Genomic DNA, 14335 nt, shown 5'->3' on the forward strand with positions numbered 1-14335 from the left:
AATTTCAGGTAGGTGAACCAGTTCTTGCCAAACTACACTGATTTTGCGACATGATGGGTTGCACAAAGGACTCGTTCGGCGGTACGAGGGGCCATTTGAATTGTGAAGAAGGTAGGCAAGGTGGCCTACAAGCTTGAGTTGCCTGAAAAGCTTAAAGTTCATCCAGTATCCACGTGAGTATGCTTAAACCATTCCATGAAGATGGAGAAGACCCAAATCGAAGCAAGTCTGAACGAGCACCAATGGGGTAAAAGCCGCCTATGATCGAGAGGTCGAGAACATCGAAGCGGATCGTATGGTCAGACGTAAGCACTACCGACCGCGGCGCGAATACTTAGTCCGATGGAAGGGATTCCCGGATAGTGAGATGAGTTGGGAACCTGCTGAAGCCTTGTGGCAATTCCAAGACAAGATAGATCGATACCATGCAGAGGACGCGACGAGGGCGTCGCTAGATTTGGTGGGGGAGAATGTCATGGGTTGCGCATGGGAGCCCGCAACCATGACACATCTGTGTGAACCATCAAGAAGGCAGGAGGTCATTTGGCCCAATCAGACCGGCCCGTTGCTTGAAGAGATTGAAGCCCATCTACAAGTTAGACAAATATAATATATTATTTTATAAGATTACATATCTTAGATAAGATATGTAATCTTAGAAGATATGATTTTATATTCTTAAAGGTTTGGTGGTAGGTGGCCTTTAATCATAGCGTTGATGTACTTAATTTTGCACCGTTGGATTTGGGGAGGCTCAACTATAAATAAGAGACCTCTTCCCTCATTGTAAATCACTTGAGTTTTGAGGAATATAAGAGTTCTTGAGAGTATTCACTCAAACTTATTCTCTCTTGTGTTCTTGATTTTCGTGGCTTGTCTTATTTCGTTCTCGTTCGCCTTTGTTGATCGTTGAGTTGCTTTCGTTGATTGGTTTAGGGGATTCTTTGAATCCTCTGTGGAGTAGGCTGACTTAGTTGTAAAAACTGCCTAAGGCCGCAGATTCTGAGGCAAGAATCTAAGTCCTGACACAGCACTAGAACAATAGAGCCTATGCCTACAGAATCATTAAGGATCGCATCGCATTTTTCAACTTTCGCGATGGTGCATGCATTCATGAACTAATTTCACAATTTTTTATACATAAGCACACAGGAGCTTGCATAATGGATGAATTGAAGTGAATTCAAATAAAATATTAAATTTGGTTAAATGTTAAAAAGAAATCCACCGATCTCAAGTCAATATGTAGTTTACTGTTACAAATACAAAGAAAACTTGGGCAATCTTTATCTAGGATATAAACAATATACAGCTTCGAAAAGAAATACCAATCAAATAAGATAAAAAAAAGGAATGACGTAATCACTCAAGTAAAACCATTGTACATGCTATACTCTCTAAGTTCAAACTACAATGGCTGATGGACTTCAGCGAATACAATGGAAGTTGCTGGTTATCTATATTTGGCTTATAAAAAAAAAAAATTATATTGATGGTGTTTATTCATAAATAGCAGCTTCTGATAATACCATCTATGTGAAAGGTGCATTTACGACTTCGAGGATATTTCAATTTAAAATTAGGATTAATTATAGATATTATTCTAATGAGGTTAAATGATGAGATGGTAAAAACTCACATCTGAAGCTAATCATTGTTTTATATCAAATATAACTACGGTCAACTTTCAACTTCGCTAATTATGGCGACGAGGGTCGAACATTTATTCACCTTTGGCGGTCGTTGATCATTTGTCCTTTGCGATCACTATCTAAATAGTTTAGGTGGTGGCCGACTGAGAATGGACTGTTAAGAATTCAATGCCGTTGGCCATTGGGTCCAAAAAGCCATAGCTTAGGGAGAAAATGCTTTTTTCAGCAAATTCCGTCCTATATAGTTTCCGTGCGAGGATTGACGTAATTAAAGACAATTCATGGCTCTTCTAAAACAAGCTATATATGTGTGAATTTTATGTTCAGAATTCTCAAAATGATATACATGTGCGAAGGAAAACTCTTAAATTAGGCTATACCAGTTAAACCATTCCAGGTTTTTTTTTTACTGTATGTGCTTACATTTCCTTCCCTTTGTTTACCTTTATTAATATAATACTATTTATAGTTGCAGCTGGTGTGTGCTGTTTTTAACTAATTTTTATACTTTCATTGTAACACCCATATTTTACCCGCCGAGCTCAAAATTAAAACCCAAATAAAATATAATAATAATAATAAATGTCCAGTTTCTTACAAATCAAACCAAACAAAATCATTTCTACCCAACCCACTAAGCCTATCATTTTCTGCCCCAGCCCAATACGACCTAACCCACTAAACCTAATCAGCTACCCTGACCCACCTAGCCAAGCATTCCCCAAACCGAAACCCTAGCTTCAGTAACAGTGACGCCGCGTCGAACCCAGGCCTTTCCGCACGTGCTGCACCTCCATGCGCGGCGTCTCCATGGCTTCGTACAACGCCGTCCAGCCCCGTACGATCGTACCTGCGCGCAAACAAAGGCAGCAGAGAACAAACCAATTGTTTTTTTCATTTTTATTTTCAATTTTATCCAATTATTTTGGGTTCTTTGTCAAAATAGGAGAATATAAGAACCGAAAGTTTTTTTGTACTACTACTACGCATTCAATATACAAGAATTGAGAACAAAAAAATCAAGGAGAAAAAGGTGATTTCCTGGTCTTTTCGTTTGGCCTGTTATTTCTTTTTTTTTCTCTTACGCAAACGGATGGGGGTTATTGATTTCTGATGCGGCGCAGGGGTTGTTAGGGTATCTTAGGTTTAATCTTTTTTATTTAATGTGATTTGAAACGGTGTCGTTAGACTCTTTCAATGGTTTAAACGGCGCCGTTTAAGAGCCTCTGACCCGCGCGGTGACCGACCCGAGGGAGGATCCGTGCGCTTGGGTTTAATGGAATATTTCTGCTACAGGTCTTTCCGCTTTGTTATTCATTTTCAATTCGGCCCTTCCCCCTGTGTTTTGAATTTTCTAATTTAACCCCATGGGTTTTGTGATTGTTTCACTTTGGCCCTACATGAACAATGTGCTTTAGGGCCGGGAATATTTCCCATTCAGTCCCTGCCTTCTGAGCGTGTCCCAATTCAGTCCTAAATCACCCTCTTTCCTTTATTTGCGATTTAAACCCTAAATTTTGGGCCCGATTTCAATTTCGTCCTATTTCATTTAATTAATTTATTATTCTTTATTTAAATTTGTCATTAGATAATTTATTTGTTTTTTTTCAAAAAAAAGGGGCTCTTCTTTATATTATGTATTTAAGTTTCACATATATTATTTATTATTTTAAACAATTCACCTAATATTTATTTAAAGTCTTTATTTACACTTTTGTTTTAAACTATCATGTATAGATCGTTCCTTAACCTTTTTTATCTTTATTGTTAATAAGAAAAAGATACGGTTTTTTTATTTATATATTTATTTTTTTTATTCATTTTAAGCTATGTTAGTATTATCCATCCTTGGTTTCATATATTGTTGTTTGAAGTATTTGTCATTCATTTCGAATTGATTTCCTAAATTATTGTCTTAACTATCAGCTATGTAAAATTGCTTTCTACATTTTGTTTTATTATTTGGATGTTACTATTGATGTATAAATGATGCGTGTGGTGTGGTTGATTTATTCGTTTATTTGTTCAATTATTCAGTTTCATTTATTTGTTTATTAAAATGTGGCGTGGTATGTTATAATTTGTTTATTTGTTCTCATATTATTGTCATTTATCAACTTGACTGTTTATTCATACATTAAATTTAACATTACATCGATTTTACCCGAATTCGTAAAAAAAGGGAAATGTTGGGAAATAAAGGCAATACCCGATATTTGGAATCCCCGAGAGAATCAAGCCCTAATGTATTGGGTTCTATTTCTCCTCGTTGAATCTAAATAATCAAAAGTTTTCTTTAATCAAAATACATAAAACTCAATCTCGGAATTCGATAAGTCGTGTCCTAATGTATTGGATGTGATACGTCGTTTTCTCGAAATGAGGATTAAAAATAATAAGGGCAATATTCAATGCTCGGAACTTTGAGAAATCGTGCCCTAACGTATTGAGTTTCAATTTTTCATCGGACTCAAAGCAATTGAATATCCTTTTTAAATCTCACCACGCAAGTTTTGAAAATCAAAAGACAAACTTATTCTCGAGGACTAAAAATGTCGTGCCCTAACGTATTGGGTGTGTCATTTTATTACTCTAAGATAAGGAGGTCTTTGGTATTCGCATTAATTTATCCATACATCTTTATGAACTTAATAGAAAGGGGAAGGATCGTATTTTAAAAGTTTTTCAAAGTTTAATACTAAGACATAAATTGATCAATTCGGTACCATTTTTGGGCGTTTCGAGGGTGCTAACCCTTCCTCGGGCGTAACCGACTCCCGAACATGTTTCTCAAAATTCGCAGACCTAAATTATTTTTTAGGTGATCCGATCACATCTTAAAAAAATCGGTGACGACTCCCATTTTTATTTTCAAAGTCGATTTCCTTTTTTTTCAAATCAAAAAATGGTTTCGACATTCATGATTACCATAATTAACCATCTCATTGGTGGTTGCAATGAAGAGTTTTTCAACCAATGATATATAGGAAAAGGATTATATGGACAGAGACGTGACATTATCTGTATTTATTTTTCAATAGTTAATGTCATATTAGTATTTTTGTCATAATAAAAAATTAAATTCAAATGAAAATCTTAAATTTCATGATGAAATTATTGTTGTGGCATTAAACTATTGAACATGGATAATATCTTTATTTCATACAATCCTTTCTCTTCTTTATATCTTATTTCCCAATCATATGTATGCGAGTCACAAGTATAATGCATTATTTACTATTTTCAAGAATTACTGTGTGAATTTGAAAGAGTTTAGTGTGATGAGGAGATTAGTGTGCAAAAGAGTGTTGAAATCTCCGAATATTTAACTTGTGATAAATGTGACAAAGCTGGTGACAATAGAAGTAACAATAAAAGCAATTGTCCTACCAAGGTCAATGTTGTATTATAATTAAGATAGTGAAAAATATTTTCAGACATGCTTACGTTTACGACTACATATTAAATTGTCCAGACTGCGTAGTCTAATTAGCTTGACTTGACATAGGGAGCTAAGGTAAAGAGATTTTGTCCATAATTTGATCCAGTTTGACTTGACTTTAAGTAAAATATTGTTATTATATTTAATTATAACAATATATAATTTTTTTATTTTTAAACAATAAGAGGTTGACTTTGCAGGAGGGAGATATTGAATCATTAAACATTTATTTTTTGCGAAATACAAAGAAAATATACTGAAAATATTATTTAAATCCATCTTTAGATTAAAGCAAAATACGAAGACTTGTATAATGCTATTAGTTTTGATATAGTTGTTCACAAGTACGAAACCCCTTTGCTTCAATTGTGGGAGTTATTACCATCGCCAGTTTATCCCTTTTAGGTGTGCTTAAGTTTCACGTGAAAGTATAGCTAGGTTACGACACACATTCACTTAATTAAAAAAAAATTTACAATTTAAATATTCAACACTGATTAAATTTTGGATAAAATCTGATGTCACTTTTTTTTCTAAAAAAAATTACACGTAATGTTTATATTTCAAATTAGCTTTTATTTTTAAGCCTAACAAATTGAAACACGTAGTTTTGTTTCTTTCATTCAGCCTCAACCTTTTCTTTTCATCTTTCTTCATAGAAAGAATCTACTTGTAGATACAAGTGAAAGAAACTTCATCTCTCTCTCGCTTGAACACCTTCCATCACCATCTTCACCTCAGCCATTTGATCACCTCCATCAACTCCAACCCTCATCACCCTAACCTGCAAACCCAACCATAAATTCGAGGGAACCCAAGTCCCAACAGTAAAACCAAAGAAAAAACAATCCACCAGCAACCGAAAATAAAGAAAAGAACTCCTTGTTTTGAAGTCAAGCAGAACCTGCAAAGAAAAAGATAACAGTCAGAGAACTAAAAAAGGAGAAAGAACAGAAAAGAGGAAGAGCTCTCTGTCGCTGGTGTATCTTGGCTGCAGAACGGCGGCAGTGGGCAGAGCAAGAAGGGGGGGAAAACAAGAAACAAAAAGAGGTAATTGGTCGGAGGGAATCTACTTGCAGACTGAGAGATGAAGGAAGTGATTAAATTGAATTACGATTATTCTTTTTTATTTTTAGGCGAGTTTACCGTTGTTTCATTACATTTTACAGTGAAATGTAAAAGCATAAAATCAACTATCAAACGCAACCTATAAATTTTAGATGATAAATTAATTATTCACTATCAATATTCAAATTAAAAGTCCATAAACTTTGTAAATTAATTATTTACTATCACTATTCAAATTAAAAGTAATGATTTATCATCTAATAAATACATTTCCACGAGACATGTTTTTTCCAAGAAGTATGTTCAAAATAAAAATTGTGGTTCTTCAAATTGTATTTATTGAGTGCATATAATAGAGGGACTATGGTGCTCACAAATTAAATTACAATTAATTCAATTTCAGAAATTAGAATAAGAATTCGAGAATTCTTCGATTTGTTAATCAAAGGAAATTCAAAACTTCGTTATTTCTCGGAAGGACATTTGTCTTAACCCTCTAGTAACTTTGTGTGGGGCAAAGAATTCTCTTTAAAAAATGACATCTGCACCTCGAAGCCTACTATTTATTTCTATATAAATCTCTAGTTCTATCGTCTCTGTAATAGACCCAATTTGTCCGGGGCCCATTCAAGATAAGCAGAAAAACCAAGAAAAATAATAAATAAAATTCAGTCCAAAAACAGTCCATTTACAATTGGCCCAGATCAATTTACCAAAAAAATACAGACTCTAACCCCAAAATATACCAAGACCCAAAATACAAGCCAAGCCCATTTATAAATGACCCAGTACAAACCCAAACTCTAGCCTAAACACCTAATGGCCTAACTCAGCCCAAACCCCAACCTAATGGCAGAACCCTAGCAGCGAGCAAGCCCCAGCGCCGCAGTAGCCCCAACTCCTTCGCACGTGCCAAGCCTATGCCCTCACGCATTCGCCTCCGTACGTGCCACGTCCGCACCTCTGCACACCGTACTTGCAAGAGACGAACAGAATAGCAGTAAAACAGACAACAACGGCACACGAAAGGGGCAGAGAGAAAAAGCAAGGATAACAGAGCGAGGGCAATTTGTTTGGATTTTTTATTTTATTTTATTCTGTAAATAGATACTATAAAAACCAAGAGTATGCTGCAACAAAAAAGAGGCATTGAGAATACAAAATCAAAATAAAAAGGTGATTTCTGGGTTCCTTTTTTTTATTCGCAAATCGCTTCTTTCTTTCCCTTCGGTTTTTATTTTAGCATCTATTGATCGTTTATTAAGAGAAACAATAAAAGAAAAGGAGGAACGTACTTGGTAGCCGAGCTCTTGCTCTCTCCGCAGTCATCGGAGTTGAAGCGAGGTTGAGAGCTTTGGGACGTCGAGCCGAAGTGGCAGGAGGGTGGAGGCTAGGGTTTGTTTTCAACAGACTGTTTTTAGGGTTATGGGGGCCTTTTATAGCGCGTAAAACGGTACCGTTTAGGGCCTATTTCAGTGGCCCTTAAACGGTGTCGTGTTGGCCGATTAACCCCAACAACCCGCGCGGTGACCCGACCCGGGGAAGGATCCGCGCATTTTGGCCTCCGTTGGGCAATTTGCACAAATGGTCATTTCTATTTTTACAGCGCGTTTAAATCGATCCCTTTTTTTTTAATTTTGCTCTGCATTTTTGTCATTGTTGCATTTCGACCCAGCTTGCAACGCCGCGTTTTGGGGAAGCGGGATATTTCCCAATCGGGCCCCCATGTAATACGCGTGTTGCAGCATGGTCCCCCACTCTTCTTTAATCTCAGTTGTTCCCTGTTAATTTGGTTTTGTTTGCGATTTAATCCTACTTGTTATTTAGTTTTTATTTTATTAGGAAATTTATTGTATTTTTTATATCATACTTTTTTTATATATTTGTTTTTTTTATATATCTAATTAACTTATATTTTTATAAAAAGTTAATTTATATATTTTATATATATGTATGTATAATATTTTTTTACTATAAGTATGTATATAATAATACATTATTAATTTCAAATGATATATTTATGTATGGAATCCTTATTCCTTTAAATTTGTTGTTTTATTTTAACTTCTATATATTATATGTACATACTATTATTTATACTAGATTTTATTTATATAAATCAAAACGTAGGCATTAATTTTAAAGTTATTCACTTTTATTTCATTTCGTTTTTATTTTTTTAATCTTTCATTAAAATTCATTCAAACCTTTTATTTGTTTTCTTAGTTCTATTACCAAATTGTACCAATATTTGTATTACTTATTGTTATTGTTGTTTTTCTTTTGTTTTTCATTGATTATGATTTAGGGTTGCTTAATTTTTAATAGGGATGTTTGTATAATATGATTAAAGTCGATGTTTGTATTTGCCTATTATTTGTTTAATTGTTTCTAGTTTAAGTTTAAATTGTTATTTATCTTCTACATTATGTGTATAGTCGTTTAATCATGTTCCTTTGCAAGAGTCGAATTTTATTAAAGCTTCATAATTGTTTTATTTCACAATCTTTAAAAAGGGCTTGGCATTCATAGATTCTCGAGAAAATTGTGCCCTAACTTACTGGGCTTCGATTCTTCTCGATGAATTTAGATAACCAAGCGCCCATTTTATTAAAACCCTGCAATTATTAATGAAGTTCTTAAGATTTCAAAATGTTTGATCCTAACTTACTGGATACGACATTTTGCTATCTCGATTTTAAATAAAGGCAATATTTTGTGTTTAAGAATTTCGAGAAATTGGACCCTAACTTACTGGATTCTGATTTCTCGATTGACTTAAATAATTAAATACCCTTCTTAAAGTGCATGATTTTCTTTAAAAAAGAGGGGGACAAATTTAATTTCAAAGATTGAATTGTAGCACCCTACTCACTGAGTGTGACAATTTATTTCTGCGAAATGGGTGCACCTTATCATTCCATTTAGTTATTCAAGTTTTCTCATCAAGGAGCATTTTTTAAAATCTTTTCAAGGTTTCGACATTAAGATATTAATCAATCAATTCGGTACCAATTTTGGGCATTACGAGGGTGCTAACCCTTCCTCGTACGTAACTGACTCCCAACTTATTTTCTCAAATTCGCAGACCAAAATCATCTTTAATGGTGAACCGGTCACACATTAATAAAAGATCGGTGACGACTCCCCTTTTCATTTTCAAAGTCGATCCCCTTTTTTCTAATTTAAAAAGTGGTTTCGACAGTCTCTACTTAAATTATCCAACAACATCACGTAAATCTATATACATATTTCAAAGATTTTTACCTACCACTTCAGCCATTATTTTGAAAATAAACTTACCTTTAATAGTAGAGTAATGCATCCCATGCAACATAAAAGTTAAAAAGTTATTGGTAAATACAAGTGTGAGTAAAACTCAAATCGGTTTGAAAAAAATTCAAATTTCAAGTTAATCAAATCGAGTTATTTAAGTTAATTCGAATAAGTAATTTGAGTTTCGAATTTGAATCGAGTTTAATTTTACAAGTCAAATAACTCGAATAATTCAAATAACAGATTGGTGTAAATACCTTTTTGGCCTTTGTCAATTTTGAAAATGAGCAAATTAGTCTCTCTCTCATAAAAAATAAAAAAAAAAACAATTTTTAAAAATTTAAAATATTTATAAAAATTTCAAATTTATATTTTTTTAAAAATTATAATAATTTAAAAAAATCTAAAGAATATATAAAGAATTTAAATTTTAAAAATTTCTAAATAATAATTTTTGGATCTAATAAGTTAATTAATGATTCAATTTTATTGTGTTAAAAGTTTTTTTTTGTTTTAAATTTTTTTCAAATATATATGGTTTCAAAATTATGTGCTCCACTATCGATTAAGTTATACTGTAGCAAGATTTTAATTTGATATATTTAATTTTTAAATTTATTCAAACAATTTCACTTGATTCGGTTGACTCAAATTTCATTTACTTGACTCGATTCGAAAAATTAAATCGAGTTAGGATGACAAAATATGACTCATCAACTCGATTAACTTAAAATTTTTTGACTCAATTCGGTGAATGCTCAACCCTAAATAGATATATAAGTTATTTTATATATAAAATATGTAAGTTTTTAGTACATCAATTTTGATGTTTTTAATTTCTAGATATATTTATTATTTAAACATGTTACATGTGTTATTTTTTAACTTAATTTATAAACTACACTAATAATATATATATTGTACAAATCCATCTTTCATTATATTCTCCACTCTTTAATAATCAACTTGTTACAGATAAAATGTCTTAATTAATTTGAAATGAAGATGAAATATTATCATATACTTTGATATCAAATAATAATTATACCGAAAATAAAAGTGGATTAAGTGTACAAGTTTATCTAAATTTGGCTAAACTATTTTGTTATACAAATATGTGTGTGACAATGTCATGACTCATGACCAGCCCATTCTACAACGTCCAAAGATCAGTCCATAAAAGTAAATATAATTCAAACAAAAGGGTTTTCTTTCTTTAAAGAGAAACCTAGGATTAATATAAGTTAATACGGTTGCCTTGTGTTAGGAAAATTATAAAATAAACATTTGGACTTATACTAATTAAATCAAATTAAGAATACTTTTTTAATTATTAAATTAATGATAAAGGATTGTGTTTGAATTTAAATTAACATCTATATTTTAATTTGAATTTAAAAAAAAACATTACTAATTTATCCAAAATACTAACCAAAAAAAAGGGAGGATTGTTGTAGAAAGATTTAGGGTGAGTTTGGATGGGCGGTGCGTTTAGCTGCGGTTAGTGTAAAAACAGCGGTGGCGGTGAGATTAGATACTGTAGCGATACTGTAGCGTGAGACAAAAGTAAGTTAAACGCACCGCACCGCAGTCAATCGCCCATCCAAACGAAGCCTTAGGCTATCAAAACCTGCGTCTTTTTCCGGGTAAAGGAATAGCTACAGAGGAGGGGGGAGTTGAACAAAGCCAAACAGAAACAACAAAGCGAGAACTGAGACTCATACTCAAGGTTGTATGAATGAAGGACTGCTTGAAACAGAACATGCAATACAGGGAAACCCTTCGCCTTCAACACGCTAAAATGTATTAATAATGTACGTATGTAAAAGGTTGGGTTAGAAACTTTTTCCCCCCTTTTTCTCTCATCCTCATTCATATTATCACCCTTCTTTCTTCCTTCCTTTTTTCCTCTCTCAATGATGTTACAAGTTGGTACAGGTAAGAGTATGATATACATATTATACTTGTTATGGAAGGGTTTCAATTTTATTATTTATTTATGATTCTGCCTTCTCAATAGCAATGGTTTGCTGTTTAGGGCTATCATTATTGAGGAATCTGAGGAGTTTTGGTTGTGAAAAAGTGGCAGTTATTATAGCATTAGAAAAACAACGGGTAGAAGAAGAAGAAGAAGAAACAAAAAAGAGGATGCATAAGTGCTGCACGAGTGTTTGAGGAAGCTTTGGCATTTGATTGATTTGATCATCCAAACCTATTTTTTATTTCCTTTCGCCATTTTGTTATATTTGGCTTCTGTGGTGGTTGATTTTGTATTGGTCTTCCATTTATCCTTTTTCTTCATCTTTATCTCCCTGGTTTACTTGGTCTATGTCTCAACAAAGAGATTTCAAATGGTGGGTGGGAACAATCCAGAGCAGTTCAATGACACAACTTTTACGAAATCTTTATGGTGGATTGGCGTGGGAAACTCAAAGAGATACCATAAGGCGTTATTTGAGCAATTTGGAGAGATTCTTGAGGCTGTTGTGATCACAGATAGACTACTGGGAGATCCAAGGTTATGGATTTGTAAGTTATTGATCCCTTTTATAAAAAAAAAAGAAAAAAAAAGCCTTGTTTGTTTCTTTGTTATCGATGCTATGACAATGTCAAATGAATCCTTTTTTACATATTGGTTTTTAGGTTACCTTTAGGATCCAGAGGCAGCTATGAGAGCATGCCAAACCCTGCACCTATTATGATGGAAAGCGGGCAAACTGCAATCTTGCTTCCTTGGGTGCTCAAAGACTCCTCCAATGATTTCTCAACAAGGTTTCTTCTTTCTTCTTCCCTTCCCATTGTTTATTACTATTAAATTTTTTTCTATATTGGAAATGCATTTGCATCTTGGTTTTGATCTAATGAAATGAAATGTAGGGGCGGGACGGTTTAGACCAGCACATGGTCCTGGATTGACGGCACCGCCTAGCTATCATGGTTCCTCCTCAGCTTATATCCAACAACCTGCCTGTCAATATTCAATTCCTTACTCAGCTTATGGGTGAGAGCAAAACTGAAATACTATGACATTTTATTTTGGCCTACAATATTTTAGCACTTTGGGTTGTTTATTTATTATGTTTCATCACCATCATTCTATATTTGTTTACTTACAGGTACACCGGATTTTCACAAGAAGGCATTTATCTTTGGTTAGTGTTTACAAATACAGTACCTCAGTTCCTTGGAATTGCCTTAGCTGAATTTAATGTTGTTTTGCAGAACTATTATAGTCTCTATGGAGGTCAACAGATTTCACCTTACTACACTTCTGGGGCATCAATAACACCAGGGATGTTTCATAATTTTTTTCCACTTTATGCACAAAATAATCAAGCTCATGGTTTTGGAGTTCAATATCCGCAAATCGTACAATACCCGTATTTGCCTCAACAATATAGCTCAACGATAAACCTGTCACTTCCATCTTCATGCCAATGGCAGCAACTACCACAGGTGATTGTTTTAAAATGTTCAAATACATTCGTATAGTATAGAACTAGTTAATCTGTTGTTGTATAAGTGCCTATTGCTAAGGTAAGTTGAATGCAAAATGCTATGAGTGTTGATACAGAAACTGCAGCGACGGCGGCAACGACATCACACCACCATCAACAACAACAACGCCACCTACAGCAATAGGGGTAGTGGGAATGTGATCAAGCCATTCACAAGCTACTGAAACAACCAACGTCCACATCAACAATGATATACCACCACCACCTACAGCATCAAGACAACAACAACCAGGTAATAGGAAAAAGGATAGGTCCCTCACAAGCTTCCCAAACACCTACTGAAAAGAACCATCATTTTAGTCATAACTGAAGATAACCAAGACCTTTGAGGTATGTGGTGTCTTTTATAAGATAATCAAGATCTTTTGAAAGGACTTAAGCAAAAAGGAAACATTTAGCATAACAAGAGCATAACTGAAGAATTCCAGCAAGGGATTTGTTTAGTCAAGGAACATGCGTCTAAACCTCACTAATTCATCACCTAATTTAGACATCAAAATCATCATAATGTTTTCGTCCTGGAGAATAGGGTCTCTTGATTACTTGTTACCTTAAGAGAAGAAATCATATCATCCTTGAATTTGCATATGGTGGAAACTAAATGTGGCCTTGGATTCAACGTTAAGACACTATTAATAGAATGATTTTGTCTCGGTTGCAAAGAGCATCCAATGGTTGTATCTTTGAACCCATTTAATTTATGGTCAAAGAATGTAACATGTAATTTTCTTTTTCCTTTTCATTATTTATATACTTTTCAAAGATAGGATAAATATGGTATTTAACATATAATCTGTTATTTTGTATTTCATCACTTTTTTGGTGAATTACTAAAACAGGGTAAAGCCCGAATAATAGTGGCGGAGCCACTAAGAGACCTAGGGGCCATGGCCCCCCTAAATGGTAGATTTTCAATTTAGGTCCTTTATAATTTTTAAATTTAAATTAGCAATGGTAAAATTGTACTTTGACCTTAAAATGATAAAATTTTGATTTAATCTTTCAAAAATTATAAAGATATAGAGACAAAAAGATTTTTTTGGCTCTACCACTGCCGAACAACTAACATGACTAACGCGACTTGAAGTTAGGCCACAGCTGAGGTAGTGAACACACTTAACCATCAAGTCATCACATGGGTTCATTGTATTTCATCTTTTACTTTTAGTGTATTCTCTTTGTTTAATGGATCAAATATCTTGTTTTCCGTTGGGGTTGGACACCATATCGTTGGAATGGAATCCAAGGGATGGGGATCTCTTGTTTAATGGGTCATGTTTTGAGCCGAAGCATGCATGCCGGTTGTATCATTCTATACAAACCATTTCATTGGAAGAGATTATAATATTTGGAACTAATTTATTGTTGTCTGCAACCTT

At 33.8% G+C, this 14335-nt stretch overlaps 1 pseudogene; it reads left to right on the forward strand.

The window, feature by feature from the left end:
* Window positions 1–11750: 11750 nt before the first annotated feature.
* On the forward strand, window positions 11751–13120 carry LOC121226390 (RNA-binding protein 24-like; annotated as a pseudogene).
* Window positions 13121–14335: the final 1215 nt, after the last annotated feature.

This window comes from Gossypium hirsutum, unplaced genomic scaffold (assembly GCF_007990345.1).
Source record: "Gossypium hirsutum isolate 1008001.06 unplaced genomic scaffold, Gossypium_hirsutum_v2.1 scaffold_157, whole genome shotgun sequence".
In the NCBI taxonomy this organism is placed as follows: domain Eukaryota; kingdom Viridiplantae; phylum Streptophyta; class Magnoliopsida; order Malvales; family Malvaceae; genus Gossypium; species Gossypium hirsutum.